This window comes from Nomascus leucogenys, chromosome 3, assembly GCF_006542625.1.
Source record: "Nomascus leucogenys isolate Asia chromosome 3, Asia_NLE_v1, whole genome shotgun sequence".
Taxonomy (NCBI): domain Eukaryota; kingdom Metazoa; phylum Chordata; class Mammalia; order Primates; family Hylobatidae; genus Nomascus; species Nomascus leucogenys.
This window is the reverse complement of record NC_044383.1, coordinates 121,173,073-121,185,121: the sequence shown is the minus strand read 5'-3', so window position 1 is coordinate 121,185,121 and position 12,049 is coordinate 121,173,073. Positions and strand designations below refer to the sequence as shown.

Genomic DNA, 12,049 nt, shown 5'->3' with positions numbered 1-12,049 from the left:
GGTATGACTTAATGTATTTTCCTTATGTTTTTTGCTTTTCATTTCCTACCCTTCTGAGTAGAATATTTAACATACATGCATTTTTAATTCATCTTAAAAGTTTTTATGGCCAGGCGCAGTGGCTCATGCCTGTATTCCCAGCACTTAGGAGGCCAAGGCAGGTGGATTGCTTGAGCTCAGGAGTTCAAGACCAGACTGGGCAACATAGTGAAACCGCATCTCTACCAAAAATAAAAAAAAAATTAGTCAGGTGTGGTGGCACGCATCTTTGATCCCAGCTACTTGGGAGGCTGAGGTGGGAAGATTGCTTGAGCATGGGGACAGGTTGCAGTGAGCCAAGATTGTGCTAACGCACTCCAGCCTGGGCAACAGCGTGAGACTGTCTCAAAAAAAAAAAAAAAAATTAGTGTTTATTTATGGAATTTCCAACAGAAAAATGCAGAAAATAATGTAATAAACACTCATGGAACTAGCACTTGGTTTTAATAAGCTAACATTTTGCCATGTAAATTTCAGATCTCTGTTTAAATAAACTGTTAGATTGGAATCTGGCCTCATCCTTTGCTTGTTCCTTCCTAATATTTTAAAGTTGATATGCATCATTCCCACTTTCTTCTTATTTAATTATATCTTATTTTCCTATGAATACTACGTTTGCAGTGGCTGATGGGTTCTTTTAGAATTACTGTTATTTTCTGGATAATCCACAATTTTAATTTTGATTTCGTTTTTAAGCCAAGAGTCCAAGAGAGTTTTAGAATTTGGTTGCTGGGGAGTTTTGTTATTTTTGTTATGATTACTGGTTTTATTATACTGTATATCAGAGTATCTGGTCTGTACTCTGTTTATTGAGTTTGTGGCCCAATGTAGTTCTCTGTAGTTTCATAGGCATTTGTCAACAATACTGTTCTGTTTGCAGAATACAAAATACAATACTTTTCTGTTAGCTATTTTTTTTTTTTTTTTTGAGATAGAGTCTTACTCTGTCGCCCAGGCTGGAGTGCAGTGGCGCAATCTCGGCTCACTGCAACCTCCGCCTCCTGGGTTCAAGCTGTTCTCTGGCCTCAGTCTCCCGAATATCTGGAATTACAGGTGCTTGCAATCACACTTGGCTACTTTTTGTAATTTTAGTAGAGATGGGGTCTTGCCACGTTACCTATGCTGGTCTCGAACTCCTGGGCTCAAGCAATCTACCCATCTTGGCCTCCCAAAGTGCTAGGATTATAGGTGTGAGCCACCGCACCCGGCCTGTTCATTATTCTTATAATCTGTTTTTTTTGTTTTTGTTTTTGATTGGCGATAGGCTGAGTGTGGTAAGTTAATATATAACACTCCTGCATTTTTATTTCATATTGCCTGGAGAGTTTACTCTCTAAAATTTGATATATTAAGATACATGATCTTTCTATGCATTTGAATTTTTCGTTAAATTTCTCTTTTTGCTAGTTTTTCAATTTTTGCCTTAAATTCAGTTTAGCATTAATATCATGATTTCTGCTTTCTCTAAGTTTTATTCATCCCTTCTTTTGCTTTCAATGTTTTGAGTCACTTTGGTTTAGTTGTATCTCCTGTACTTGTATATACTTGGGTTTGGATAGAGAGTCTTTGTTTTAATAGATGGGTTTTTCTCATTTATGTTATTAATAGACCAGATAATAATGTCTGTCATTTTTTAAAAAGTTGTCTTTTATATTTACATATTTTGATACGATTTGTGTTTGTTTTTATCTTTGTGTATTCTTTGATAACTTGGAAATTTTATAGTTTACTTTTATCATGTAATAACATACTTTAACTTTTAATTCACCAACTTTAAACAATGTATATTGATCTCTCACTGTTAAAAATGGAGATGTGTACATTTACAATTTACCCCTTTTCTATTTCTCATTAATTTTGTTAATATTTTAAATTCTTAGGTAGGGTGTTCACCTTTACACCTTTGATAGTATATTTAAACTTCTGTTAACTGAATTTATTAGCTTTTAAACAATTATTTTTTTAAACAATTTATTAAACAGTTTTTTAAAACAGTTTATTAGTTATTTTAAAAGTGATTTTGTGGCCTGTATTTGCATGACAAATTGAAAAGAATAGTTTAGCCTTACTCTTTCTTTCCTGGAGGACTTTGCAGCTGTTGCTCTACTGTTTTTTATTGTTGCATGTTGCTAACTAGCTAACCTCGATTCTGCCACCTCCAGTGTGGCTTTTATTTCTACAGGAGTTTCCCACTCTCCCTCTGTTCTTCTCCTGAGCCCTGCTGGCTTACTTTTCAATTTTTCCTCCTATTTGTTTTTATCATCTTTATTTTATCCTCTGTCTTTCTTTTAAGCTCTTCTGACAGAGACTGTATTTTCTTTGCTATATTTGATATCATAAAACTTTAAAAACCCTGTCTTTTTCTTTTTACATTCAACTGTTACATATTCTTCATCTACCTTGTATTCCTCCATATTTATTCTTAGAGTATCTACCTGTAGCTTCTATGTCATGCCCTCTTTGAATATTTGAAAAGGGAGGGATTTATTTTTTGACAGCATTTTATAAAGAATAATGGGAGGGGTGTGGTGACTGAGCTCGGACCACCTTGTACTCTTGAACTTGCTGTTTATCCTTAGGTCATGTTGCAGCAGTTTTCTCAGCATTGTCAATTTTGTCTCTTTGAGGCAAAACAGAAGCAGTGAAAGGCTAAGTGAAATTCTCTTTAGAAGGTTTTTATGATTTCCTTGCTTGGTGTGGATGGGTTCTGAGATTCTTCCGTAGCCTTCACTGTTGCTATTTTCTTGATGACTCTTTTGTTGGGTCCTTCAGAGGTATGCTTCCAACTTTGGAGAACTCTGGCTTCTGGACAGAATCTGGAGTCCTATGTTTCTCATGTGCTCTCAGTTTGATCCACATTTCTGTTTGGTAAGATGTTCTTCATAGTTTGTGCTTTGGTGTTATGACTGTTTCCTACTTTTTTGAAAGTACAGTTTTCTGTTTTTCTTGCTCTCGGGAAAATGGGATGGGTGTTTTTTGGAAGAAGAATGGGATAGAAACATCTTTGCTTTGGCTCTTAAACTGGATGTATTTTTCCAAGGGCACTTGTTAGATTAGATACCCCCTTTACAACTGTGAAACTAGACTGATCTAAGAGGCTTGTGATAATTTCTTTCTTAGTATGTGATACAGCAGGCCTTGTCCTAAAGATTTAGGAGCTTACGTATAATGGTTCCAGTATCATGTCAACTTGATACCACTAAACATTCCAGAAGAAGATTTCTCTTTTTTCCCCCATTCAGAGAAATTTTCAGTATTTTAATATATTTATAGTTTTAGAATGTGAACTTCTTAGTATTTACATAAAATTAGCTTCTTCTGGTAATAAATTAGAACTAACTTCTAAAATAATACATTAAATGTTAACATAATTTAGGCAACATTTCAGTTCATTTTGTTAACAACAAATACATATAACCTTAAAATGTTATTTTATAATTATGTTATACATTCCCATGAATGAACTGCTAAAAAGGCACATATTTGGGGAATAAAATTGTGGAATAATCTTAGTTTTCTGATGTTATTTCCCTTGCCACCTTAAACCTACCAAGAAAAAAAAATCCCCAAGAATATAAAACTGAGTAACACATACTCTTCCACAGGAAAATTCAGAAATTAAAATTCATACATCGTTCTTGTTTTTTTTTGTTTGTTTGTTTGTTTGTTTGTTTTGAGACAGAGTCTCACTCTGTCACCCAGGCTTGAGTGTAGTAGTGTGATCTCGGCTCACTGCAAGCTCTGCCTCCTGGGTTCACGCCATTCTCCTGCCTCAGCCTCCGGAGTAGCTGGGACTACAGGCACCTGCCACCACGCCTGGCTAATTTTTTGTATTTTTAGTAGAGACGGAGTTTCACCGTGTTAGCCAGGATGGTCTCGATCTCCTGACCTCGTGATCCGCCCGCCTCGGCCTCCCAAAGTGCTGGGATTACAGGCGTGAGCCACTGTGCCTGGCCCATCATTATTGTTTTAAGGGACCCTTTTCTCAGAAAAATATTATTTATGGATTAAGATTTTATAATTAGTCAACTGGAAGATAGCTTTCAACAGAGTAGATATTATGTGGAGCGAGGTTTCACTCTTATGATTCCTACTGAGGCATTTTCTACCACTGGATTAATTTTATTTCATTGAAAAATTAGTTAATGTTAAAAAAAAGCATTGAGAAAAATAGTTGGTCTAAAAATCTGGAAAAAGTATCATGTATAATTTAAATTGGACATTTTTTACAGTTTTCAAAATTGGTATTTCCATTGCCTCACAAATAAAGTAGCTGATAAATGTTTATACTAATCAGATCATTAAGGGAATTGATTGTTTAAAAGTATTGCTTGGTTTGAAGAAATAAATTTATAATTGAGCTCCTATTTTTGACAAGGTGTGCTTTAAGTAATAGTGGTCTACCTGTACTGGTTAGAAACCTATTATATATCATTTTCCTTTTCTTTTGAATTTTATCTAGTTTTCCCTTCAAGTAAAGCTTTTATTTAGAAAGTAAAGCCTAATTTTATATGATGAGGTAATATTCTTTCTAGCATTGTTTTGCCATTTCATAGTGTTAATCTGTTAAACTTTACGTAGTATATCTGTACGTGAATATCTATTTAATATTATTTATAACTCAGGTGATGATTATCATACTTTTGGTTCTTTTTGTTGTTGTTGTTGTTTTTGAGATGGAGTCTCGCTCTGTTGCCCAGGCTAGAGTGCAGTGGTGCGAAATCGGCTCACTGCAAGCTCCGCCTCTGGGGTTCATGCCATTCTCCTGCCTCAGCCTCCCGAGTAGCTGGGACTACAGGCACCTGCCACCACGCCTGGCTAATTTTTTGTATTTTTAGAAGAGACAGGGTTTCACCGTGTTAGCCAGGATGGTCTCGATCTCCTGACCTTGTGATCTACCCGCCTCGGCCTCCCAAAGTGCTGGGATTACAGGTGTGAGCCAGTGTGCCTGGCCACTTTTGGTTCTTAATGGCAGGTTGTTCCCTATTCTTCAGTAGGGAACTTCAAGAAGTTTAAAAAAAAAAAAGATAAAGAAGAGCCATAAACAATTTCTGTAAGATTATTTTTTTTTACTTGTTTATTTTGCTGTATTTGTCTTTCTCTTAGACATCATCACTGTGTATCTCATCAGTAAATGGGAAACATAGTAACATTTGATTTTTATGAGGAGATGCAACCTCTTTTTTTTTTTTTTCCTGCTTAGTTCAAATGTATTATGAGATTTTATCCTTATCCTGGAAATAAATCCTGTGATTAATTTGAAAAGTTTATGTTACAAAGAAATATGAGATATTATGAATACTACTAAATCTATATGAACTTTTCAATAATGCACTTAAAATGCATCTTTTATTTTAATCCTTTTTAATAGATTGTTAAGTCATATTTAATGCATCTTTTTTGGTTTTCCCTTTTAAATATATTTTTCATTGAAAATTTTTTTCACTAATTTATTCATCACTGAGTATTTTTATTTAGACAATTAGGAGAATTTTATACTTATACAGGTAACTTCAGAATTAATTGGCTTTCTGCTTAAAATTATGTGGGCTTTGTAAAGGAAGTGGTTTATTTCAGTGAAAAAACTTTAGTTCAGAATGTTCTCAGCTATGTTTTAAGATTCTCTTTGTATGTACACCTACACTGGAAAAACTGAAACACTAATTGCTTAATTTAAAAATAATTTGCTTTAGACTCTCAAAACAGTGTATCTTCATGAACAGCTGGTACCATCTATGAATTACATGAATGTTAAATATAGAGTTTTCTTTTGACATTAATTACCTTGCTTTTTTTTTAACCTTACAAATTCTCATCACATTATATATCTTCGTATGTACTTTCTTGTTTTATTCTAAGGCAATTATACATCTTTTAGTAAAAAATAATTTTTGAGTGCTTTTTATGTGCTAGGTATTACTAAGTACTTTAGCCAAAGAATAGAATGGAAGGAGAGGACAAATAAAATTCAGCTTAGCCAGCATTTATTGCACATTCCTTTTTTTAAATTAGAAAAACGTGCTAGGCATAGGGGACATAAAACTAAGGTACAAACTTTCCCCTCCAGTTTTAGAGTAGCTCGTAAGGGGCTAGGTCTCTGATTTAATAGATGTACCTATATGGCCAACTGCTTTCAGTCTGAACATGGTGTCTGCTGCTTTTTCTTGGTTGTCTGTAAAGCTTTCTGTTCTGGGAGCTACCTCTCAAGGGGAGATAGGGAGGTGAATTAACATTTTGAATATCAGCTATGTGTCAGGCTTTGTATATGTTTTATTTGTTCATTATAAGAACCTTTAAGGTGAGGCTCATATAAAATAAATAAATTGCCTAATTTTACGTGGGTGTTAAGAGGCGAATTGTAATTTGAACAGAGTTCTTTGAATCTCTAGTGCCCTTTTCATTGTTATACATTACTTTTCTTGCAACAAACTTCTATTCTGTAACAGTTTAATCTTGTTAAGTGATAAGTATCTTAGGGATAAAATTGAATCCATTGTCAAGGAAACCAGCTTTATCATTAGTAGGGTATTTAAAAATTAGGTTTTTTTTCCTGCTAGTATTATTTAACCAAGAGACTTGACATTCATGTATAGAGAATTGGTATCAGTTTCTAAATCCTGCAAATTAGCAGTCCTAAGAAATGAAGTCATTTGCTAGTCTGTTTAAATTTCAGATGACTTTGTGGTCTTTGGATTGTAAAACAACAATTCTGTTTGATTTAAAATACTGTATAATTTAGTTTATTAATATTTGCCAGCTTGGTGCCATTGTAAGTACCAGCTTAAATAATATTGTTTATTGAGAACCAATTTAAGAGAAAGCGCATGCTTAATCCTATGGAATCTAGAATTATGTAGCATTTTGATGCATTTAAGCAGTAATTGTAGGCAATATTAATGAGTACTTTACACCAAATGTACTAAATTCTTTATATCTGCTAACATTTAATATTCATAATAATCATATAGAGTAGGGATTATTTTTATCCTAGTTTTATAGTTGGAGGATCTGAAGCTCCAGAATGTGTAAACATCTTCCCCAAGACCACAAAACCAGTAAATGATAGAACCAGCATTCACAGCAATATGTTTCTAATACTGAAGTCTTCATTTTTATACTCTGTGTGTGTTTCTACATATTAGAGTATATTAGTCCTTTTTTTTTAAGTGGTCATCTGCCTTTTTGAAAAAGCCCATTTTAACTTAATCATGTGCAACATTAAACAACTCTTCATTTTGCCTTCCCTCTAGTTTCTGACAACCACACATAGACCCTTTCTTTATACCGATAAATTTAGATTTCATAGTATTGCATTGTCTAGCTGTCTGGTTATTATAGGAACTTAAGTCTTTCAATTTATTATATAAAAGATATGATTTTAGAGTGGAATTGCTGGATGAAAAGGGATGGGCATTTTTAAGACTTTTAGTACATACTGTACATATAGTACTTTTAGCCCACTTTTTCAGAAAGATTATATTAATTCTTAAATTTAATTATTACTCATAATAGCATTGATAGTGTTATTTCATAAAGGATAATTATACTCCACTGAAGGATTTTGTATTTGTATTGAAGTTTTCATTCATTGACAGTGGATAAAAGATAAATTATGCAGTTTTTGTTGGGCCTGTTTATGGCAATTACCTTGTGTCCCTGAAAATTGTGTCCCTAGTGCATTGAACATGCTGTTATAGGTTGGCATTGCCAAAAATACCATTTATCCATGAGAAAATAATGTCTACCTTACAAGTTTCTGAGAAGTAAAATAACCCATGTGATGCAGTTGTCATAAGGTCTTGCTCATGGAAAATGCCCAGGAAATGATCATTGAACCTAGTTCAAAGAAATAGTGTTCTTTTATTACCACTTAAAGAGCAAATGCTGTTAAAAAGTGGATTATTGTGTTAAAGTCTAATGAATTGAGGTGCTCAATTACTTCCACTGATTTTTTTTGGAGGGTTTTTTTTAATCATTCATAATGTTTTTATGTAGGCCCTTTTACCTGTTGCCCATTTCTCCATTTAGCCATTTTAACAATCTGATGTATATTCTTTCACATAACCATTTATAAAAATAGACACATACATACAGGGATTTTTGATTATGCTTTTGTAAATAAAAGGCATATTTTTCATTTTCCTTTTCCCCCCATAATACACTGTCAAGTTAGATCAGGCTACAATAGTTATACATCTACATAGCAGTCCCTAAATAATATTAATTTCCTTTTCCTTTACTGATTGCTTTAAAATTCATTATATTTGTTACTATGGAGTTATTTCTGGATATTGGTGCCATTACTAAGTCTTCTTAAGCCATCTTGCTCACACACATGAATTCAAAATGGTGTTTGGAAATAATGTATTATATCTGGAGATATACAATGATCTTATTGTATATCTTTTTTAAAACTAGAATTTTTTTTAGGATTATTCAAATGGTGTAACCTCTCTCTGTCTTTAAGGTCATGTTTCTGAAAATCCCAAAGGTAAAATGTGTTAAAGAAGTTGAAGACTAGGTTGAAATAAGGATTATGCTGAATCTACGAAGGCCTGTGTATGTGTATTTTATTGTCACTGAAAACAGTGTGTAGCACCTAAATATACAGAATATTAATAAGTTTTGATGCCTTTTAAATTTGATTAATACAGTTTAATTTTCATTTATCGTCTCTGTTTCTAGAACCCTTGAAGTTTTCAGTAAGGTCCTTATAAACCTTTTTTTCCTTATTTCAGCTCATGCATACTATGAAGTTTTTTTCTCCTGAACTTTTTCTTGTCTCCAAATGTGCACTATTTTTCTGATTTTTATGACTAGAGTTGATTCTCACTGCTAGTTTCCACATTAATTTAGAAGAGCACTGGTACTTGTGTTAGACTGCTTCGATTTAGATTTCAACTGAACCAACTACTAGCTGTGTGGCCTTTAGCAAATTACTTAACACTATGCCACAGTTTCCTCATTTGCAAAAGTAGGGTTATAGTTCTTATTTTTTCTGGTGGTTGCAATGCTAAATGAGCCGTTATAGCATATATTAAGTCATTATAGCATTTCTTGGTGCGTGGTTGGTACTTACTCAATTTAGATTATTCTGCATTGCTGAGGAGGTATTTCTCAAATATACATTCTTAGCTTTGCTTATAAATAATATGCCTAAGCTTAGGACAGAAGAATTAATGTGATTTATTAGGAGGGACTCAAGGGTAGGTAGTTCCAGGGATGGGGATATAAATGAGATCTCTCAGAGAGAGTTTGGGATAAATGAAAGAGAAATCCTAGGACAGAATGGTAAAAAATACCAATGTATTTGTGTAGTGTGGGTTTTTTTCCTTGTTATTTTTTAAAGGTTGTATACTGTTTTCATTCTATAAAGTAAAAAGGCCTTGTTTTGTAGGCTATCCTATTTCTAGTCCAACAAAGTTTTCAGTCACAGTAGTAATATTTTCGAATAAAATATAAATCTCCTTTTTAAAGGAAAATTATTAGTAACAAGAATTTTTAATGCTATAGAATGGTCATAATATGATAATTTAAATTCATTGCATGTATTAGATTATAAATTTTGCATATACTACCTCAAGGTTTATAATCCAATGTAATATGTAGGTTGAATTTGTTTATTTAAATGTCTTTGTTTTAAAAAATTGCTGGTTCAGTGTTATTTACATAAAATTGAAATCTGGTCTCAGTGAATCTTTTAGGTTGTTTTCTTCTAGTGTGATAGGAGGATGGATGCTTTATAATGGATTTGATGAGGCAAGTTATGCTATAAAGCTGCTTTAAAGTGAGAAAATAATTCATAACAAATAAATCACAGTCAATGCAACAGTGCTATTGAAGGAAGTGGTTTATTCTCCATAGCCTAGGTGGTGTACTTTCTGAATGTACATCTGGTAACTAGAATTTAAATGTTTCGTCAGATTCAGTGAAATGATTTCATATTTTAAGTAGTGTTTTTTTCATTGGAAATTTAGCACTGATTTCTTTGAAATTTTGAAAATCTTAATTTTGTGTGTGTGTGTGTGTACATGTATCTATATGTACTGGCATATTGAAACATTTATAGGAAAAATATCGATTGATGGCAAAAGTGTACGTACCTGGAAAACCCCTGTTTTTCTTTTTTTTTGTTTGTTTTTAAGTAAGCTTGAATGTTGTTTTCACCAAGGCATTTTGATCTGAATGACTTTAAATTGTGAATTTGTCTCACATTAAAAGTCTGTTGTGAATTTGTTTTGAATGTTTCTAAGCCATATAAATATAAAAAAAATTCCCCGTTTTGAAATCTTTCAAATCACCTTTTCACAATGTCAAAGTAATATATTAATGTAATAGAAGGGAAAAAAGTCACTCATGATTTTCTTACCTTGAGATAACATAATTTATCTTTGCCTTATTTTTTCAGTTTTTGTCTATGCATTTCTATTCTTTATGTTGTTAAGATTATATTATACATACATTTCTGTATCCTATATTTTCCTTTTCTTTATATATTTTTAAATGTGGAATAAATTTTTAGATCTCAATTTGATTCAGAATACTTCCAAAATATTGATTAAAAGTTATAAAGGCATTTTTAATTTAAAAACTAGTGTTCTACATTAGTGTTTCACATCTTTATAGATACTAATTAAAATTGAAATTACTTAATGCCACAAGTTTACTTTTAAAAATTCTCCCTTGCAATATTTCTCACATTCAGTTGAGGATTTTATGTGAAGAAAGAAACCGAACTTGATGGTTTGGATTGCATTTAAGAACATTATCCCTAGGCAACAGTTTTCATTAATTGGTACCCTATTTTATGTCAATGATAGTATTAAAATGTTCAAACATCTTGCATTTGATGTCATTTAGAGATAAATGATCTATCTGTATGGAAGAGCGATTAGGATTATGAGGACATAAACCTTAAAAGGCCATCTGGTTTTCTGATTTCAGGCAGGTCTTCAAACATCTTTTTAGTTAGGAACCTGAAACCAGTCAACACTAGGTAGGTGATTATAATTTGCAAATAATGTTAAACAGGTGTGAACAAATTGTTTAATTTACGTGAACCTGACTTCTTTATCTATAAAATTAGTTTTATACCAGATAAATAGCTCTAAATCTTTTTTTCTGTCCCAGGACACATGGGAGAACACTTGTCAGCATCAGTGTCTCCTAGTGACAGTGTTTTTTAAAAGGGGAAGAAGCAAGGATGTTCCTGTTGTTTTAATCTACCTGTTCCAAGCTGAGAATCAGTGGGTTAGAGAGTATGTTCCTTTTTTTCATAAATAAATAATTTTATTAAATATTTGAGTGCCTAGTATGTACCAGGCACTGGACTGGATATTGTAAAATATATCATAAAATAAACTTCTGGAGCTCTTAGTTTAGTTGAAGAGGTAAGGCACTAATATATTTTACAATATAGACAGAAAACAGTATATGCTACATGAGAATATGCAATAAAGGCTTGATATGCCAGTTACATCATTTTGGTCTGGAGCTATTATTTTTAGCAATTTGAGATTATCATGTGTGACTTAAAGTTGATAGCATCATGTTGTGATGTATGCTTTAGAGCCTGAATATACCTTTCTCACCTCCCCAAATCGGCATTCACAGAATGTTAAGAGGACAGTATCCAGGTGTTTATTATTAAAGGAAGACTAGCCTAGCCTTCAGGTTTCCCATTGGAAGTAAAAATTGTAGTAAACAGAAACTTTCTCTTTGTTAAGCAGAAAATGAACTAACTGCTAGGCTTTAACTATGTATATTAGGACATTCTGAAATGCAAACATTAAACCTAATCAGAATAATCGGTTTTAACATTAACTCTTATTCAGAAGTATCTGAGTAGATGTTAATGATGGTTAACCTCACTTAAACTTGAAAAATCGTGATCTGGACAAAGCATTAATATTTTTAGAGGGACTGGGCATGGTGACTCAGGCCTGTAATCCCAGCACTTTGGGAGGCCAAGGTGGGCGGATCACCTGAGGTTGGGAGTTCGAGACCAGCC

At 32.9% G+C, this 12,049-nt stretch overlaps 1 protein-coding gene across 7 annotated transcripts in view; it reads left to right on the top strand.

Annotated features, from left to right (window-relative positions):
- The window catches only part of HBS1L (HBS1 like translational GTPase), a 97,735-nt gene that overhangs the window by 28,447 nt on the left and 57,239 nt on the right, over positions 1 to 12,049 (top strand). The window contains exon 1 of one of the 7 annotated variants that reach the window (XM_030809708.1): positions 1,009 to 1,092. The exons of the other annotated variants lie outside the window; for them this stretch is intronic. The gene's annotated coding sequence lies outside the window, so the exon portion shown is untranslated. Of the gene's footprint in view, positions 1 to 1,008; positions 1,093 to 12,049 lie in introns of those variants that run through there. 7 annotated transcript variants of the gene reach the window in all.